The 21,356-nt window shown below is 47.1% G+C and overlaps 1 protein-coding gene across 2 annotated transcripts in view; it reads left to right on the forward strand.

Moving 5' to 3' along the window:
- Positions 1–21,356, forward strand: part of LOC137531496 (NACHT, LRR and PYD domains-containing protein 12-like) — a 69,948-nt gene that overhangs the window by 8,880 nt on the left and 39,712 nt on the right. The window contains exon 1 of one of the 2 annotated variants that reach the window (XM_068251412.1): positions 1,119–1,184. The exons of the other annotated variant lie outside the window; for it this stretch is intronic. The gene's annotated coding sequence lies outside the window, so the exon portion shown is untranslated. Of the gene's footprint in view, positions 1–1,118; positions 1,185–21,356 lie in introns of those variants that run through there. 2 annotated transcript variants of the gene reach the window in all.

Genomic DNA, 21,356 nt, shown 5'->3' on the forward strand with positions numbered 1-21,356 from the left:
TTGCGGGTTGCTATTTGTCCGGCACCATATCACAGAACGGCCTCAGTTCACAATGCCGTAATAAATGCTATCAGAGCCATGATAAACTTAGCATGCGGGTTAGCCCATGTACAGGTTTGCGCGTGTAATGGTAAAGGTTTGCGCGCATTAACTTTTCCCGTTCAGGCGCTAACCAATATGTTAGTGCGTGAACTGGAAAGTTAATGGGCCTGATTCACAAAGCGGTGCTAAGCTACTTAACACGTCTAAAGTCTTTAGACGTGCTAACCAGGGTGCTAAGTAGGTTAGCACCGGATTTCTGAATCAGATCGCGCGCAGAGTACCCCACGCAAAGTCCTATGCGCGCGCTAGGTCCCATAGGCTTTAATGGGCACTGTGCAGTGCGCGTGTAAAGTTTTACACGCATAAAGTTTTGCGCACGAAAATCTCATTTAGACGTGCTAAGGGGTTTTTCACAGGCGTGCTAACAGTTAGCACCGCTTTGTGAATAAAGCCCAATGTGTGCAAACCTTTACTATTACACGCGCAAACCTGTATGCGCGCTAACCTGCATGCTAAGTTTATCACAGCCATGTTAGCATTTATTACGGCTTTGTGAATCAAGGCCCACCTGTGATAACTTGACACGCGTCACAGCAGCAGCAATGGAGATCGAATTTAGACGTCTTCAAACTTTAAGGAGTTTTTTCGGCAAAACAGATGTACAGGTGTATTCATCAGCAATCTTATCTTCATTACATGACTATTACCTCAGCAAAGCAATCAAGTTGCAATAGGTTATCTTAGGCGTTTCATGGCATCTTGAACTAGCCCTTATGATTAGCTCAGGCTTTCTCTTACGAACATCTATGCTATGGCGCACTAAGACAGCACTTAGGCCTATATACAGCATACGGTATAAGAAGTTAGGAAGTGAATATACGTAGTCAGGAAGTAGAAGTTACTAAAAGACTAACTAGAAGTGAGCTCTGGAGCCCATTTCTGGCTATTTTATACTAAACTCTAAAGAGTTAACTTTGACATCACCCGGCAGGGGTGTATCCTGATCGTGTCATATCTGTTAATCACTTCATCTGTAGAAGATCACAGGAGCCAACTATTAGCGCTTGCGGTCATGTGACCGACAGGACACTGCACAGACTCAGATGTGGACTGCCTGACAAGGACCGATACTCCGAAATGAGGTAATATGTCCCTGGTATGTTCTAGCTGAATATGTTTACGGGTCTCACTGACCATATTTTCTGTTCAAAGGACAATAAGCTCATGTTTCCTGTGGCTTGCCATCAGCTAATCTGGCATATGCGCTTAGTATCTCTTCTACGGCCTTGTAGAAGACACACAGAAAATTCTACTGAACATAGGGCTTCTAGAAATGCCTTTGTTTCTCTCGAAGAGAAATTATCTTTAAAGAGAAACTCTGTAGATAAAGTCTCCAACCAAACCATGTTTCACTAACACTAATAAGGGATTCTCTGCTGCAAGAAACCGATCCATTAGAGTGCTTTCTACAATCCCCCCTGCAGAGACTCAATATACAGAATTTTCCCTATGCTTCTATGTGGAATTAACCTTTAACCTCTACCTATGGTTCAGACAGCACCTATGATTCTGTTTTTATGTTTCACTTTTCAATGCTCATGCTCATACACTTACATAGTTACATAGTTATTTGGGTTGAAAAAAGCCATACGACCATCGAGTTCAACCAGAAAATAAAGTATAACACCAGCCTGCTCCCTCACATATCCCTGTTGATCCAGAGGAAGGTGAAAAACCCTTACAAGGCATGGTCCAATTAGCCCCAAAAGGGAAAAAAATTCATTTCCCAACTCCAGATTAGAGTTGGGCCGAACCTCCGATTTTAGGTTCGCGAACCTGGTTCGCGAACTTCCGCGGAAGGTTCGGTTCGCGTTAAAGTTCGCGAACCGCAATAGACTTCAATGGGGATGCAAACTTTGAAAAAAAAAAATAATTATGCTGGCCACAAAAGTGATGGAAAAGATGTTTCAAGGAGTCTAACACCTGGAGGGGGGCATGGCGGAGTGGGATACATGACAAAAGTCCCGGGGAAAAATCTGGATTTGATGCAAAGCAGCGTTTTAAGGGCAGAAATCACATTAAATGCTAAATGACAGGCCTAAAGTGCTTTCAAACATCTTGCATGTGTATACATCAATCAGGTAGTGTAATTAAGGTACTGCTTCACACTGACACACCAAACTCACCGTGTAACGCACCGCAAACAGCTGTTTGTGTAGTGACGGCCGTGCTGGACTGGTGCGCACCATGGCGAGAGTGCAGGTTTTGGTGGCTTTACAGCCCATATGGTCGCCTGGCTGATGTAGCTGAATGACAGAACAGTGACTGTCCAGCTGATCAAATTTGGTCTGACCACAATGAGGCAACGACCTTATTATCGTGGGTGTGCCTCCCGAGACACTCATCTAGGCGCCGGTCATTGCTTCATTGTGATACGCAAGCCCCTTCACCACGGCAAGGTAATGATCACGAAGGGGAATGGGCGCATGTACATGCCTTTTCTTTTGTTTTTGCAGCTGCCCGCAGTGCAGCCAGAAAAATTAGGCAGTCATGTACACGCACCAGAAAAATTATTACAGCGGCCTAAAAAATTCAGCAATCCGCCTGGAGTCCCGGACCCTGTTGGTGGTGGCAGAGAAGGTAGTCAAGCGGCCTGCAGGCAGACATGCTGTGTGGAGGGAGGAGAGGAGGTGGCAGGAGGCCTGCCTGCAAGCCGTGGAGGTGTCACAATTTGGTCCGCTGCGCCCTGCTTGCCATCGTTCACCACCAGGTTCACCCAATGGGCTGTGTAGGTAATGTAGCGGCCCTGCCCGTGCTTGGCAGACCAGGCATCCGTGGTCAGGTGTACCCTTGACCCAACGCTCTTCGCAAGAGATGACACCACTTGCCTCTCAACTTCACGGTGCAGTTGGGGTATGGCCTTTCTCGAAAAATAAGTGCGGCCTGGCATCTTCCACTGCGGTGTTCCGATGGCCACAAATTTACGGAAGGCCTTTAGAGTCCACCAGCCGGTATGGTAACAGCTGCCGAGCTAACAGTTCCGCCACGCCAGCTGTCAGACGCCGGGCAAGGGGGTGACTGGCCGAAATTGGCTTCTTCTGCTCAAACATTTCCTTCACGGACACCTGACTGCTGCTGTGGGCAGAGGAGCAGGAATCGCTCAAGGGCAGAGGCGGAGTGGAGGAGGGTGCCTGTGAAGGTGGAAGGGAGAAAGCGGCAGAAGCAGATAATGCACCTGATGGAGGAGGAAGAGGAGAAGGAGGGTGGCTTTGCTTTTGTGTGCTGCTGCTGCTTTTGCTCAGGTGGCCATCCCATTGCTGTTTGTGCCTTTTCTCCAGGTGCCTTCGTAAGGCACTTGTCCCTACGTGAGTGTTGGCCTTTCCACGGCTCAATTTTTGTTGGCAGAGCGAACAGATGGCTTTGGTCCGATCTGAGGCACACACATTAAAAAATTTCCACACCGCTGAGCCACCCTGGGATGTGGGCACTATGGGGACCTCAGCAGCTGATGCTGAAGGGCAAGTTGGCTGGCTGTACATAGGTGGCGATACATGGTGCCGGACTCTGCCACCAGCTGTTTCTGACGAAGAGCTGCCCCAGCTTCTTTCAGCAACTTCTCTCCTCCTACTACTCTCTGACTCCCCCTCTGAACTGTCCCCCTCTTCATCTCCTCTATTGGGAACATACAGAGGATCCCTATTACCGTCATCATCATAGTCATCCTGCCCAGCTTCGCTTGCCTCAGACAAATCCAAACTTGCACCATCAGTAGGTCCTTCATCCTCCTGACACGTTACATCCATAGTGTTGCCGCGTAACTCAGACATATGAGCTGGTGAAAATTCATCTGGCTGTAACAACAATGGCTGTGCATCAGTGATTTCACCACTAAATAATTCTTGCGAAGTGTCAAATGCAGCGGAAGTGGTGCTAGTAGTAGCGCTGGTGGCTGAGCAAGATGAGGTGTTCTGTGTCGCTAAATACTCAACCACGTCCTGACAATCTTGGGAGGTGATGGGACGTGCCTTCTTCCGAGCACTGTACTGTGGGCCAGGTCCACACGAAATTACATTTACACGACCTCGCGCAGACCTGCCGGGTGGCCTTCCTCTGGCTCTGGCACTACCTCTTCCTCTACCTGTTTTGTCCATATCGGGTATGCACGGAGTGGTATATCACACTGCGTGCACTCACGTAGGTAGGTGGGTTCACTTAACTGCACAGGTATGCGCACTGATGCGGTGGGTTCACTGAACAGAACAGGTATACAGTGGCGGGTTCACAGAACAGGTATGCAGTGGCAGGTTCACTGAACACAACAGGTATGCAGTGGCGGGTTCACTGAACAGGTATACAGTGGCGGGTTCACTGAACAGAACAGGTATGCAGTGGCGGGTTCACTAAACAGAACAGGTATACAGTGGCGGGTTCACTAAACAGAACAGGTATACAGTGGCGGGTTCACAGAACAGGTATGCAGTGGCAGGTTCACTGAACACAACAGGTATGCAGTGGCGGGTTCACTGAACAGAACAGGTATGCAGTGGCGGGTTCACTGAACAGGTATACAGTGGCGGGTCCACTGAACAGAACAGGTATGCAGTGGCGGGTTCACTGAACAGGTATACAGTGGCGGGTCCACTGAACAGAACAGGTATGCAGTGGCGGGTTCACTAAACAGAACAAGTATACAGTGGCGGGTCCACTGAACAGAACAGGTATGCAGTGGCGGGTTCACTAAACAGAACAGGTATACAGTGGCGGGTCCACTGAACAGAACAGGTATGCAGTGGCGGGTTCACTAAACAGAATAGGTATACAGTGGCGGGTCCACTGAACAGAACAGGTATGCAGTGGCGGGTTCACTAAACAGGTATACAGTGGCGGGTCCACTGAACAGAACAGGTATGCAGTGGCGGGTTCACTAAACAGAACAGGTATACAGTGGCGGGTTCACTAAACAGAACAGGTATACAGTGGCGGGTTCACAGAACAGGTATGCAGTGGCAGGTTCACTGAACACAACAGGTATGCAGTGGCGGGTTCACTGAACAGGTATACAGTGGCGGGTCCACTGAACAGAACAGGTATGCAGTGGCGGGTTCACTGAACAGGTATACAGTGGCGGGTCCACTGTACAGAACAGGTATGCAGTGGCAGGTTCACTAAACAGAACAGGTATACAGTGGCGGGTTCACTAAACAGAACAGGTATACAGTGGCGGGTTCACAGAACAGGTATGCAGTGGCAGGTTCACTGAACACAACAGGTATGCAGTGGCGGGTTCACTGAACAGGTATACAGTGGCGGGTCCACTGAACAGAACAGGTATGCAGTGGCGGGTTCACTAAACAGAACAGGTATACAGTGGCGGGTTCACAGAACAGGTATGCAGTGGCAGGTTCACTGAACACAACAGGTATGCAGTGGCGGGTTCACTGAACAGGTATACAGTGGCGGGTCCACTGAACAGAACAGGTATGCAGTGGCGGGTTCACTAAACAGAACAGGTATACAGTGGCGGGTTCACTAAACAGAACAGGTATACAGTGGCGGGTTCACAGAACAGGTATACAGTGGCAGGTTCACTGAACACAACAGGTATGCAGTGGCGGGTTCACTGAACAGGTATACAGTGGCGGGTCCACTGAACAGAACAGGTATGCAGTGGCGGGTTCACTGAACAGGTATACAGTGGCGGGTCCACTGAACAGAACAGGTATGCAGTGGCAGGTTCACTGAACAGGTATGCAGTGGTGGGTTCACAGAACAGGTATGAAGTGGTGGGTTCACAGCACAGGTATGCAGTGGTGGGTTCACAGCACAGGTATGCAGTGGTGGGTTCAATGAACAGGTATACAGTGGCGGGTCCACTGAACAGAACAGGTATGCAGTGGCAGGTTCACTGAACAGGTATGCAGTGGTGGGTTCACAGCACAGGTATGCAGTGGTGGGTTCACAGAACAGGTATGCAGTGGTGGGTTCACAGCACAGGTATGCAGTGGTGGGTTCAATGAACAGGTATACAGTGGTGGGTCCACTGAACAGAACAGGTATGCAGTGGCAGGTTCACTGAACAGGTATGCAGTGGTGGGTTCACAGCACAGGTATGCAGTGGTGGGTTCACAGAACAGGTATGCAGTGGTGGGTTCACAGCACAGGTATGCAGTGGTGGGTTTAATGAACAGGTATACAGTGGCGGGTCCACTGAACAGAACAGGTATGCAGTGGCAGGTTCACTGAACAGGTATGCAGTGGTGGGTTCACAGCACACGTATGCAGTGGTGGGTTCACAGCACAGGTATGCAGTGGTGGGTTCACAGGACAGGTATGCAGTGGTGGGTTCACAGCACAGGTATGCAGTGGTGGGTTCACAGCACAGGTATGCAGTGGTGGGTTCACAGCACAGGTATGCAGCCAGACAGGAACAAGTTAAGCCTAACTAATCTTTCCCTGAGAGACAGTCTGCAACAGCTCGCCCTACTCTCACTAACGCAGGCAGCACACGAGTGACCGTAATGGCCGCCGCTGCCTGCCTTATATAAGGGGGGGTGGGGCTCCAGGGGCTAGTGTAGCCTAATTGGCTACACTGGGCCTGCTGACTGTGATGTAGAGGGTCAAAGTTGACCCTCCATGTGCATTATGGGGCGAACCGAACGCCACTGAAGTTCGCATGGAACCGTTAGCAGGCGAACTGTTCGGCCCAACTCTACTCCAGATGGCAATCAGATAAAATCCCTGGATCAACACCACTGGACATTACCTAGTAATTGTAGCCATGGATGTTTTTCAATGCAAGGAAAGTATCTAAGCCCCCTTTAAATTCAAATATAGAATAAGCCATAACTACTTCTTGTGGCAATGCATCCCACATCTTAATCACTCTTACTGTAAAGAACCCTTTCCTAAATAAATGTCTAATACGTTTTTCCTCTCTCTGATCTAGGTGGTTGCCTCTGGCAGAGAGAGCAAGACCTATTGGCCTCCTTTATCCTGGCTCTCTGGGGATGCCCTACTTCTGGGCTCCCGTTGCCCCTCGTCCACTCGGCATTCGCGTCACAGGCGTATCACTTACACACTTGCATGTTCACTGAAAAGTGAAACTTGTTTGTCTGTTAAGCAAATGAGCAGTGCCAGGTGTCTTCTAAAAAAGCGCCTTCAAACCATCAGCTCCTTCATAGGTACTGCTGAAAGCTATAAACCTAACCTTGTATAATGTAGCTTAGCTTGGAAATATTGGCTTATGAGATTGTGTATGTGATACAAATCTTCTAAGCATGTTGATCTGTTTGCGTAATTTCACACACAAACTCACCAGTGTAATGATGCATATGATTGTAATCCCCACCATTACGACCAGTGGGTGCAGAAAAAAGTTTTGAAATGCCGAGGCCCAGTCTGAGTGTCCCTGGAACATTACCAGAAACCTTTTCCACCAGGTCAGACTGGAACTCACCTGAGTGTATTTGTGTTCAACCTCTGTAAGATCTCCTTGATCATGGTGAAATATCACCTCTAGTTTGTTGTTATGTTTGTTTAACCTTTTTTTTAACAAAGTGTGGTCTTGTGTCAAAGCCTGTACACATCTGTCCCATGCCGTGTAATCTCTCAGGATGGGCACTTCCTATGGAACTTTGAACTTTAGAGTTTTCTTAACTATTTGAGGAATAATGTAGTCAAACCTCGATGACTGGATCCATATGGGATCTCCGCTCACACAGTAAGTCCCTCTGGTGTGAGTCCTAACAATAATGAAAAAGTACAATTAATGTGTCCGTAGACATCATGTTTAAAAAACAAACTTTTCCTTCAGCCACCAGAAATATTGGTTTGGCTTAAGGGAGGATCTTTTGAATGGCAGCTGTGCATTCCGTGCTATTAAGCCAGCGTGTGTCAACACTAAATCTTACTTGTCCTGGCAAACACATGTACTTATATGAGAATTGCCAACATAAAGACAAGTCTACTTGTTTCATTTCTCCATCAGGCACCAAAAAATGCTGACCTCTCAGGTCATGGTGTAAGAGATGTGTGGATGAAACAGGTGTCCCCAGGGATACCACCGGAAAAACTACCTGGGTACTTCCATCAGTAGGAACCAAGGAAGTAGCACTGCATAAAGAACTGTCACACCCTGTCCACCTGTTTACCCAGTCATCTCGGTGCATCTATGCAAAAGATCCTTCCCCAGGAAAATCACTCCTTGTCAAGTCTCAGTTGTAAAGGAGTTTTACCTTCTGATAAGGCTTGAGCCATTATCTTAAAATCTGTCGTTAACTCGGTCTGCATGGACAAGCATGCTGTTTCCCATGCAGTACCCCGATCATGTGCAATCATCTTCTGAAGAATTGTTTGAATGGGCCTTTGAGTGTACCCCTGAACTGTATAGGTGTTTTGCGTTAACTGTTCCAAAACCATGTTCAGAGGATGTTGGGCACCCACATTCTGTTGTCCCAATGTGCCTAATTGTTGAATGACCTCTGTCATGCCTTATATGTCTACACTGTTTGCTACCCCCATTTCAGCCCCCATGCTTCCCAAGATTGTATCTGCTAAATCCCAGGACCTTCTTCTGGCTACAGCACACTATTCCCTGTGGAATGTGCCCATGATATTAAAAGCCTGTACCAGGGTGGCTGCCGCAGTGCTTCAGTTAGGGTAGGTATTAGATTTTACCCACTCTTCTAAGTTAATCTGCCTAGTGATCAATTAAAGCTGGGCCTCCATGATAACTGGAGTCGCTCTCAGTTGGTTTCGCTGAAAAGGGACGCTTTTTACAACTTGGTGTTTTCCACATGATGGTAAGTTGGGTTCCTGGGTAGTCACTGGCAGGGTGACTACCTGAGCTTTAGGAGTCGTGGAAACTCCCACTTTTACCATCACTGTTTCCCTTCTCTTTATGCAAGATCTATCTGGACCTTTAAAGAGACTCTGAAGTCTCCACAAAATGAGGTTTTTACTTTAACAACCTCATTAACACTATTGCCTCTCTTAAATCGTTGCATACCTGTGGCTGAAAACACCCTAAATCCCCCCTAACTCACCCTGCAAAATCCACGACTTTCTTGGTCATGGATTTTGCTGCCACCTCTATGCGCGTCAATCAGCGCGTATCTCCGCCTCTCCCCTGCCCCTCTCAGTGCAGGAAGACTGAGAGGGGTGGGGGAGAGGCGGCGATCGGCGCTGATTGATGTGTATAGAGGAAGAGCTGAAGCCAAATGCACTGCCTCTATGTGGAAGGAGCCTGCGATGTACCCCAGAGAGTTTGGGGTGATTTAAGGTGTTTTCAGCCACGGGGATGCGGTGATTTAAGAGGGGCAATAATGTTAATGAGCATATGTCCATGGTCCTTCATCCTCCCGGACTAAGGGCGCTATTTTTAAATTCCCTCTTTTTAGTCCCATCACCCTTCCGTCATAGAGAGTACCCGGGGTGCTATCTGATGTATCCCAGGATTCTACCACTCTACTCCAAAATGTCCCCTGATCCATTAAACTCATGTCCCATGCTAACCCTTGTGGCTCTCCCCAGAAGAATATGGTTGGTACTCTTTCTTCTGGGAAATTGATTAGCATCTAAATGAAAAGGGATGTTCCCAACTGTCCTTATTGGACCTTTGCCCCTCGTATGTCCTGAGGCAAACTGCATACTTTAGGTTGGGAAGAATGTACTCTCTGCAATCTTTCAATTAATAGTACCCCTCACTTACTCATCTAGAATGAGGATGAGGCTGAGTATGGATTGTGTGATATTGTCTCGTATGATGAACCGTGTGGTGAGGATGGTGCTACCTGTGTTGGCTTTCTCTGTCTCGGGATCACTCTCCCCACCCTCTTGGCTACCTGAAATGTGGCTGGATCTCGATTCTTATTACCGTATATTCCGGCGTATAAGACGACTGGGCGTATAAGACGAACCCCCAACTTTTCCAGTTAAAATATAGAGTTTGGGATATACTCGCCGTATAAGACTACCCCTCTTCCAACGCACACCAAATTAAAATAAAAATTAAAAAATCATGTACTGTTGCTGTGTATGAACAGATACTGGTGCTGTACTGTATGTGTTACCCAGTATATAACAGTATATAGCCAATTGACTTGTTGCATTTGTCAACTCTCCTTAAGTAGACTGGTCAGCTCTCCTTGTCTACCTGTTTATCAGAGTGGTATGGAAGAATAGATTGCGCTCCCTCAGCAGGGAGATCTGAGAGGCGGTAACAGGATAGGGCGTATCACCCGGCATCAATGACACCCGACGTATAAGGCGACCCCCAACTTTTCAGAAGATTTTCAAGGGTTAAAAAGTAGTCTTATACGCAGGAATATACAGTACTTGTTTCAGGAACCGACATCCTTCTGCTTTCCAGCCTTTATGTACAAATAGTTGTTTCTGGTACACCCTTAGTTGGCTACTCCAGACTGTGATATTTTCCCCTCCTTTTCTCCGTTCCTCTCCAGTCTAGAAGAACCCCACTCTGGAGCACCAAGACACGGTAATCCCTAACAACACACTCCATTTTTTGCATGTACCCATTGTAATGCAATGTACCTTTTAACAAGACTTTGGATCGGTGCATTTGCTCTGGGAGCATGACATTCAAGAATAGATCAAATCTTCCGTTAACATCACACGTCCAGCACACCTGACCATCCATGCCTTCCACCAACATTGTGCCATGAAATTTGTTTCCACCTGGCACCAGTGATCTTTTTCTCCTTCCCTGCTCAGTCTATTCGGGACAATCAGAGGGAATCGCAAAAGGATCATTACGTTTTCCTCCAAATATTAACATGCTTGGCCCCTGTGTTCTCTTTAGCCCATCATTGCCCATGAGAACGTCCTCTGCTGTGTCTGCTAGGACGAAAGGCAACCTAGGATCACCATTATGAGAGCACCTCCTTGGGAAAGAAAAACAATAGCAATTTGGATTATGCTTTTCTCAGTCAGTTTTTTAAGTCTCTTTCTGATATCGGAAATATCGCTGTTCTCCAAAGCAGTATTGGCCTTATGTGGGTGCTGGCTGCAGGTACTGGGTGTGACATGGGTGCAATTACTTGGTGCCAATCCTATACCGGGTGCTGGCTATGGGTGGGCATTGGATGTCACATGGGTTTTAAATGCAGGTACTTTGGGCGTGGGTACTAGTTAAGTGGGTGCTTGGTGCAGATAGTGGGTGCCATGAGGAGGCTGTATGTAGGTGTGAGTACTGGTTGAAATGTTAGGCCTGGTTGCAGATACTTGGTGTCATATGAGCACTGGGTGCCAACTATGGAGGAAAGGGGTGTGGGTGGATGTTGGGAGAAGTAGAGATCAGAAGAGGTCAGTGTGGGTGCTGCAGGAATTGGGAAGTAATTGGGGGTGCTGGTGGAGGGAGAGATCAGTTTAGGTGCTGAGGGAGGTCACTATGAGTGCTGCTGGCGACAAGAAGGGTGCCATTGGGGAGGGAGAGGTCACTGTGGGTGCTGGGGGAGGCAGAGGTCAATGTTGGTGCAGGGTTAAGGGTGAGGTCAATGTGAATTCTGGGGGAGGGAGAGGTCATTGCTGTCAGGAAGACACCATCTTACCTGCTCCCACACAGCTGCAGGGATGGTTACACTAGGAATCCTGTGTTCGACCTCTTTACACCAAAGTGCCCTAGATGGGGAGGAGCTTCCCGCAGGTGGTGGTTATAGTGGATGGGGCTTATTTTTCAAGGCCAAATCGGCCTTTTAATGGGAATGCTTTCTAAGGACTACTTAGAGGGAAGACATAATCTATATATATAAAGTGTGTGTGTGTGTGCGTGTGTGTGTGTGTGTGTGTGTGTGTGTGTGCGTGCGTGTGTGTGTGCGTGTGCGTGTGCGTGTGCGTGTGTGTGTGTGTGTGTGTGTGTGTGTGCCGCGATCACTCGAAAACGGCTTGACCGATTTGAATGAAACTTGGTATACAGATCCCTTACTACCTGGGATGATATGTTCTGGGGGTCTCGCCTCCCCCCTGCACATGTGGGCGGAACTACAAATAGCCAATCAGATTTCACCCATTCATGTCAATGGAAAAAGTGGAAAAGGCTGCCATTCTCACAGTAATTGACCCAGAGTCCCCACACATGGCGCAGTTGGTCACTTGGTGACTAAAGTTACAAATCCAGGAAAAGTGGGCGGAGCATAAGACAGCCAATCAAATTTCAGCCATTCATTTTTAATGGGAAAATGTAAACTGTAGCCATTCTTAGACTGTTAATTGCAGGGTTCTCAAACTTGCCACACTTGGTCACTGGGTAAATGAGTTTAAAGAGTAACTGTTAGGCATTATATGTGAAATCAATTTTCTATTTTAGCCTATTACATAGACAAAAAGGAAGCTAATAAGGCAATGCAAATAGTTAAAATCATTCTTACTTTTTTTCCTAGGAGGTTTTTCTCTCCCCATGCCTGCAGGAAGCAAGGCCGTAGAACAGAAATGACAGGCACGCTGATTGGCTAAAGCCTCTGTCAATCACCTCTCTGCTCTGCGAGTGGCCGCCTGCTCTCCCCTTGTCTGCGGCGGTTGTAGCTGCTGTAAGAGCGCACGGAGGGGGGCCAGAGGCTATCTCCTGTCACTGTCCTCTGCCCCCTCCTCCAGTGTGATGTCCGTGCCCCCCTCCTGCCCTTCTGCCGCCCGCCGCCGCCGCATTCTCCTTCTTCCCCGCACAGAACTTTGGGGAAGGATAAAGGCGGCGCACAGACTCCAGGAATAATGTTTCCAGGCGCTGCAGTTCCCCCCATACTCTCTGCAATGCTGCCAGTAGTAGAATATACCGGAGGAAGCAAGATGGCCCTGCCATAAAGAGAAAGACCCTTTATTTATATTATAAAATTATATAGAAGGAAACCGAGGACAGTGCAATACATCTGTTATGTAAGTAGAGGAAGTATTTATCTACTTACATATGTGTTTTCTTTGGGGGGCATGTTATTGCTAATAGTGTCTCTTTAAAGAACAAGCGACACCCATGCTAACCTAGAAATAAAATACACATATATAAGTAGATAAATACTACTTCTACTTACATAACAGATGTACTGTGCTATCCACGTAATGATTTCTGTGAATTTTATAAAGGAAAAGCAGAAAATCCTATTCTAGGCAGTGGCCATCTTGCCAAGCTAATGCTGACATCATATCCTCCCTGACTCTTGTTTTCCCCCTCCCTTCTCTTGCTCATTGTGTATTCTTTAGCTGCCCTCCTTCCAGAGTCTTCAGACACTCCCAATGAGGTGTATACTAACAACTGCACTGTCTTTTTTCTATTTACACATCCAATCACGGAGCCACCTCAGCCTTGCAAGTGATCAGAGGGTGTTTCTGGTAAGCAGCTAGGCAGGGAAATAAATGGAAGAGGAAGAATATATTACAGGTAAAAAGAACTCCCAGCATTCAACTGTTTGGCACTAGGGTCAGTGCTCCTAAAGTATGTATTCCACAAAGGACCGGCAACACACAAAGTATCTGTAGCTCTTTTAAGATTTAATGACAGCAGACATGATAACAACAACAGACATGCTGTTTCGGCCTCTTCTGGTCTTTGTCAAGTTGCTCAATGATCACGTATACCTTGCTGTATAAAACACATACATTTAAATAGAAAAACCCACCCACATGGTGAACCCATGACCAATCACAGGAAGCGCAAACTGGAGGACCTGATGGGAGACTTATACCGTCCAAAATGGACCAATAAACGCTGCTCAGTTTGAAATAACACTCACCAATCAGGTGCGCAAGAGGGTTCCCCGCTGCAAGCAACCCTATTAGAGACGTATGGGCGCATCATGGTTCCATAACCACCGCCTCCATCCACGGAAGCGAGCGGTATGACGGCAGCGTCATGTGACTCAATCACATGACTCAGTCAGCTGAGAATTTTTTTCCTCCAATCATATGCGCCCAGTTCGTCACCTAGTGCACACGCAGCCCACGTATCATAGCGGAGGGCGGTGCTATGGCGGCCGGCAACGTTCCCATAACAACCAGGACGCACCACCATACCCACAGACCGCAGCACTCACCACACCATAGCGGGGTTAAAGGGGAACACCTCTCGCACTCCATCCACTTTCTGTGTAGGTCTGAAACATAAAAATAAAAACATATTAAAACATCAAAGTGCCACAAATACTATAATACTATCACAACAGAGATGCACAAATGAGTCACCCAAAGATTAAATACAGAAACCCAAATCTAGCTCACGATTGAGCCCTGCCCTCCCCATGGCATCAAGTCGCCTGATCCAGCCCGCCTCCCTCCGTAAAAGTTCCTTAAGTCTATCCCCTCCTCTCCAGGTTAATGGAACCCCATCAATGGCCATTACCCTGAGCTGAGAAACGTTATGCCCACAGGTCTTGAAATGCTCCGCCACTGCCTGCCCCGCCGTGCCATTCCTAATGGCCGATTTATGTGCAGAGATCCTGACCTTGAGGCACTGTGTAGTCATACCTATGTAAATGAAGCTACATGGACACTTTAATAGATAAACAACGTGACTAGAGTCACATGTGTAGTGTCCCCTAATATGGTACACAGTGCCCAAGGTGGGATGCAAGAAAGTATTGCCACGTATGACACTATTGCACATATGGCAGGACAGGCAGGGGAACATCCCAGTTCTAGCAGTGTGAGACTGAGCCTGAGGTGCTGATTTTACTCGCAGTTTATCGCGTAATGTAGGAGCGCGGCGAAACGACATCATAGGAGGGAACCTAAACTCAGGCACTGTGGGGAAACCATCCCTCAACAAGTGCCAATGTCGACGCACCGTCCTTGCAACCACGTCGCTACAGACATTAAAGGTCGAAACAAAAGGGATACGCGGTACACCTCTCAGTCGACGACCACGAAAACGTTTCTTTTCACTCAGAACTTCCATGGGGTATCCCCTAGAGCGGAATCTCCCACAGAGCTCATTCTTGCGATCAGCACATCTCTCAGGCTCACTCACAATCCTATCCACCCTCGAGAACTGACTTCCAGGAATCCCATCCTTGACACCACCCGGGTGGAAACTCCCGTAGTGGAGGGTGGAATTCCTGTCCGTCGGCTTCGTGTATAAGTCAGTGGATATCATCCCATTATTACAACAGACCAGGACATCCAAAAAGGGCAATTGTCCCGTGTCCCAATTTGCTGTCAGCTTGATGGCCGGACACTGCTGGTGCACTGTCTCCAAAAATGCGTCCAATGTGTCACGTGGCCCCCTCCATATGCAAAATACATCATCTATATATCTCCACCAGCATAAAGCATGCTGGCGGAACACGGGGTTGAGATAAACGAAAGTCTCTTCATATAACCCCATGAAAAGATTTGCATAGGAGGGGGCCACATTAGAACCCATAGCAGTGCCTTGTAGTTGACCATAGAACTGCCCCTCAAATGCAAAGTAATTTTCTTTAAGAACAATTTCAAGCAACTGTGTCAAGAACTTGCGTTGGGGGGTGGTACAATCAGACTGCATCATAAGATACCAGTCTGTAGCCTCTACACCCCCATCATGTGGGATGGAGGTGTAGAGGCTCTCAACATCCAAAGTTACCAATGCAACATCCCCCTCAAGTGATGGCAGACTTCTCAACTTATTCAAGAACATGCCTGTATCACGCAAGTAAGAATCCAGAGACTGCACAATGGGTTGAAGGAGTTTGTCTAAATACTGAGCCAGAGGGACAAAGACTGATCCCACTCCCGCCACTATGGGACGTCCAGGAGGACGTTGTAAGGTTTTGTGAATTTTAGGAAGCACATATATATGTGGCGTAGTGGGATTAGTCTGCTGAAGAAATTTGAACAAAGGTTCATCAATAATGTCCCTGGCTAAAGCCTCTCTCAACACTCCCAGTATACGTCTCTGGATCCTAGGCAAGGGATCACACTGTAGTTCAACAGTGTTGAACTACAGTGTGATCCCTTGCCTAGGATCCAGAGACGTATACTGGGAGTGTTGAGAGAGGCTTTAGCCAGGGACATTATTGATGAACCATTTTTTTCAAATTTCTTCAGCAGACTAATCCCACTACGCCACATATATATGTGCTTCCTAAAATTCACAAAACCTTACAACGTCCTCCTGGACGTCCCATTGTGGCGGGAGTGGGATCAGTCTTTGTCCCTCTGGCTCAGTATTTAGACAAACTCCTTCAACCCATTGTGCAGTCTCTGGATTCTTACTTGCGTGATACAGGCATGTTCTTGAATAAGTTGAGAAGTCTGCCATCACTTGAGGGGGATGTTGCATTGGTAACTTTGGATGTTGAGAGCCTCTACACCTCCATCCCACATGATGGGGGTGTAGAGGCTACAGACTGGTATCTTATGATGCAGTCTGATTGTACCACCCCCCAACGCAAGTTCTTGACACAGTTGCTTGAAATTGTTCTTAAAGAAAATTACTTTGCATTTGAGGGGCGGTTCTATGGTCAACTACAAGGCAATGCTATGGGTTCTAATGTGGCCCCCTCCTATGCAAATCTTTTCATGGGGTTATATGAAGAGACTTTCGTTTATCTCAACCCCGTGTTCCGCCAGCATGCTTTATGCTGGTGGAGATATATAGATGATGTATTTTGCATATGGAGGGGGCCACGTGACACATTGGACGCATTTTTGGAGACAGTGCACCAGCAGTGTCCGGCCATCAAGCTGACAGCAAATTGGGACACGGGACAATTGCCCTTTTTGGATGTCCTGGTCTGTTGTAATAATGGGATGATATCCACTGACTTATACACGAAGCCGACGGACAGGAATTCCACCCTCCACTACGGGAGTTTCCACCCGGGTGGTGTCAAGGATGGGATTCCTGGAAGTCAGTTCTCGAGGGTGGATAGGATTGTGAGTGAGCCTGAGAGATGTGCTGATCGCAAGAATGAGCTCTGTGGGAGATTCCGCTCTAGGGGATACCCCATGGAAGTTCTGAGTGAAAAGAAACGTTTTCGTGGTCGTCGACTGAGAGGTGTACCGCGTATCCCTTTTGTTTCGACCTTTAATGTCTGTAGCGACGTGGTTGCAAGGACGGTGCGTCGACATTGGCACTTGTTGAGGGATGGTTTCCCCACAGTGCCTGAGTTTAGGTTCCCTCCTATGATGTCGTTTCGCCGCGCTCCTACATTACGCGATAAACTGCGAGTAAAATCAGCACCTCAGGCTCAGTCTCACACTGCTAGAACTGGGATGTTCCCCTGCCTGTCCTGCCATATGTGCAATAGTGTCATACGTGGCAATACTTTCTTGCATCCCACCTTGGGCACTGTGTACCATATTAGGGGACACTACACATGTGACTCTAGTCACGTTGTTTATCTATTAAAGTGTCCATGTAGCTTCATTTACATAGGTATGACTACACAGTGCCTCAAGGTCAGGATCTCTGCACATAAATCGGCCATTAGGAATGGCACGGCGGGGCAGGCAGTGGCGGAGCATTTCAAGACCTGTGGGCATAACGTTTCTCAGCTCAGGGTAATGGCCATTGATGGGGTTCCATTAACCTGGAGAGGAGGGGATAGACTTAAGGAACTTTTACGGAGGGAGGCGGGCTGGATCAGGCGACTTGATGCCATGGGGAGGGCAGGGCTCAATCGTGAGCTAGATTTGGGTTTCTGTATTTAATCTTTGGGTGACTCATTTGTGCATCTCTGTTGTGATAGTATTATAGTATTTGTGGCACTTTGATGTTTTAATATGTTTTTATTTTTATGTTTCAGACCTACACAGAAAGTGGATGGAGTGCGAGAGGTGTTCCCCTTTAACCCCGCTATGGTGTGGTGAGTGCTGCGGTCTGTGGGTATGGTGGTGCGTCCTGGTTGTTATGGGAACGTTGCCGGCCGCCATAGCACCGCCCTCCGCTATGATACGTGGGCTGCGTGTGCACTAGGTGACGAACTGGGCGCATATGATTGGAGGAAAAAAATTCTCAGCTGACTGAGTCATGTGATTGAGTCACATGACGCTGCCGTCATACCGCTCGCTTCCGTGGATGGAGGCGGTGGTTATGGAACCATGATGCGCCCATACGTCTCTAATAGGGTTGCTTGCAGCGGGGAACCCTCTTGCGCACCTGATTGGTGAGTGTTATTTCAAACTGAGCAGCGTTTATTGGTCCATTTTGGACGGTATAAGTCTCCCATCAGGTCCTCCAGTTTGCGCTTCCTGTGATTGGTCATGGGTTCACCATGTGGGTGGGTTTTTCTATTTAAATGTATGTGTTTTATACAGCAAGGTATACGTGATCATTGAGCAACTTGACAAAGACCAGAAGAGGCCGAAACAGCATGTCTGTTGTTGTTATCATGTCTGCTGTCATTAAATCTTAAAAGAGCTACAGATACTTTGTGTGTTGCCGGTCCTTTGTGGAATACATACTTTAGGAGCACTGACCCTAGTGCCAAACAGTTGAATGCTGGGAGTTCTTTTTACCTGTAATATATTCTTCCTCTTCCATTTATTTCCCTGCCTAGCTGCTTACCAGAAACACCCTCTGATCACTTGCAAGGCTGAGGTGGCTCCGTGATTGGATGTGTAAATAGAAAAAAGACAGTGCAGTTGTTAGTATACACCTCATTGGGAGTGTCTGAAGACTCTGGAAGGAGGGCAGCTAAAGAATACACAATGAGCAAGAGAAGGGAGGGGGAAAACAAGAGTCAGGGAGGATATGATGTCAGCATTAGCTTGGCAAGATGGCCACTGCCTAGAATAGGATTTTCTGCTTTTCCTTTATAAAATTCACAGAAATCATTACGTGGATAGCACAGTACATCTGTTATGTAAGTAGAAGTAGTATTTATCTACTTATATATGTGTATTTTATTTCTAGGTTAGCATGGGTGTCGCTTGTTCTTTAAAGAGACACTATTAGCAATAACATGCCCCCCAAAGAAAACACATATGTAAGTAGATAAATACTTCCTCTACTTACATAACAGATGTATTGCACTGTCCTCGGTTTCCTTCTATATAATTTTATAATATAAATAAAGGGTCTTTCTCTTTATGGCAGGGCCATCTTGCTTCCTCCGGTATATTCTACTACTGGCAGCATTGCAGAGAGTATGGGGGGAACTGCAGCGCCTGGAAACATTATTCCTGGAGTCTGTGCGCCGCCTTTATCCTTCCCCAAAGTTCTGTGCGGGGAAGAAGGAGAATGCGGCGGCGGCGGGCGGCAGAAGGGCAGGAGGGGGGCACGGACATCACACTGGAGGAGGGGGCAGAGGACAGTGACAGGAGATAGCCTCTGGCCCCCCTCCGTGCGCTCTTACAGCAGCTACAACCGCCGCAGACAAGGGGAGAGCAGGCGGCCACTCGCAGAGCAGAGAGGTGATTGACAGAGGCTTTAGCCAATCAGCGTGCCTGTCATTTCTGTTCTACGGCCTTGCTTCCTGCAGGCATGGGGAGAGAAAAACCTCCTAGGAAAAAAAGTAAGAATGATTTTAACTATTTGCATTGCCTTATTTTGGACGGTATAAGTCTCCCATCAGGTCCTCCAGTTTGCGCTTCCTGTGATTGGTCATGGGTTCACCATGTGGGTGGTTTTTTCTATTTAAATGTATGTGTTTTATACAGCAAGGTATACGTGATCATTGAGCAACTTGACAAAGGCCAGAAGAGGCCGAAACAGCATGTCTGTTGTTGTTATCATGTCTGCTGTCATTAAATCTTAAAAGAGCTACAGATACTTTGTGTGGTGCCGGTCCTTTGTGGAATACGTATTGCTGTGACCCCCAGGTACCGGGGTGAGGACAGCGGCACATCTATCTTTTTATTTTGAGCCTTACTGTGGAGCTCCTGGACGCTTGTGTAATGCTCCTAAAGTATGTGATAACTCCAAACCATAACAGCAGAAAAAGTTTTGCAAGTTTTGAATGCAGGATTAGCATCTTTATCACTTAATACACTCAGACCAGTTGCTGTTGAAATATGATTTTTATGGTGACAATCCCACTTTAAGATTCAGAAAAGTGGGTGGAGCCTACTACAGCCTATCAAAATTCACCTATTGATTTTCAAGGGGAATATTTAAACTGCTGCCATTCTTCCACTGTTTAGGGCAGAGGCTTCAAAATTGCTACAGTCAGTCATTGAGTGACTGGAAGTCCAAATTCACTAAAGGGGCAGGGCCACAAACAGCCAATCAGATTTCTTTGCTGGATAAACTGCTTCCATTCACACATTTTTGATACCAGGAACCTGAAAGCTCACAGACTTGCTCATTGAGTGACTGTGTGTCAAGGTTACAACAAGTGGGTGGAGCCAAAAACGAGTTTCACTGGTCAAATATAAAGTGCAGCCATTCTTACACTGTTAATGGCAGGGTTCTCAAAATTTGCGCAGTTGGTCACTGGCCAATCAAAATTCACCTGTTGATTTTCTAGAGAAATATTTACAAATCTAGAGAAAATATACAAATTATTGATACCAAGGACCCCAAAGCTCATAAACTTGGTAATTGAGTGACTGTATGTCAAGTTTAGAAAAAGTGGGCGGCACCAACAACTACAATTTTTACATGGGAAAATATAAACTGCAACCCTTCTTACATTGTGAATGGCAGGGTTCCCAAACTTGAAACAGTTGGCCACTGGGTGGCTGGGATTAATATTTAGAAAGTGGGTGGAGCCTACAAAAGCCAATCAAAATTCACCTATGTATTTTCAAGAGGAATATTTACATTGCTGCCTTTCCTACACTCTTAATGGCAGATGCCTCACATTTGGTACAGTCAGTCACTGGGAGACTGAGGTTTAAATTCTGAAAAGGGGGCGGGCTACAAACAGCCAATCAGATTTGTTTAATTTCAATAGGAAAATGGACTTATTGAAGAAGGACCCCAAAGCTCATAAACTTGGTCATAGATTGACTGTATATCAAGGTTAGAAACAGCCAAAAACAACTAACTTTTTACATGGGAAAATATAAACTGCCACCATTCTTACACTGTCAGGGCCGGTTTAAGCAACAATGGGGCCCCAGGGCAAAATAAACCTGGGGGGCCCCCCCAACATATATCCTGGAACAAAAATCGGCATTAGGGGACCTTTTTTGCAGCTGGTATAGTCAGGGTGTGAAGTCCCAATCAGTCGGAGCTCCACATTCTGGCTATCCCAGCCTGCATGGGGGACAAGGGGTTAAAAAGTTTCAGGAGGGGGGACCCCACATAATTTTTTTTTTTTTTTTTTTTTTTTTTTTTAAATTCCCACACTCTGAACATAAAAAAAATTGGGAAAATAGGAAAAAATGCCATATTGCGGCTGTATAGTGATCCCTGGCCAAAGCGCTGCGGCTGCGTATAGACCCCC

Source organism: Hyperolius riggenbachi, chromosome 9, assembly GCF_040937935.1.
Source record: "Hyperolius riggenbachi isolate aHypRig1 chromosome 9, aHypRig1.pri, whole genome shotgun sequence".
NCBI lineage: Eukaryota > Metazoa > Chordata > Amphibia > Anura > Hyperoliidae > Hyperolius > Hyperolius riggenbachi.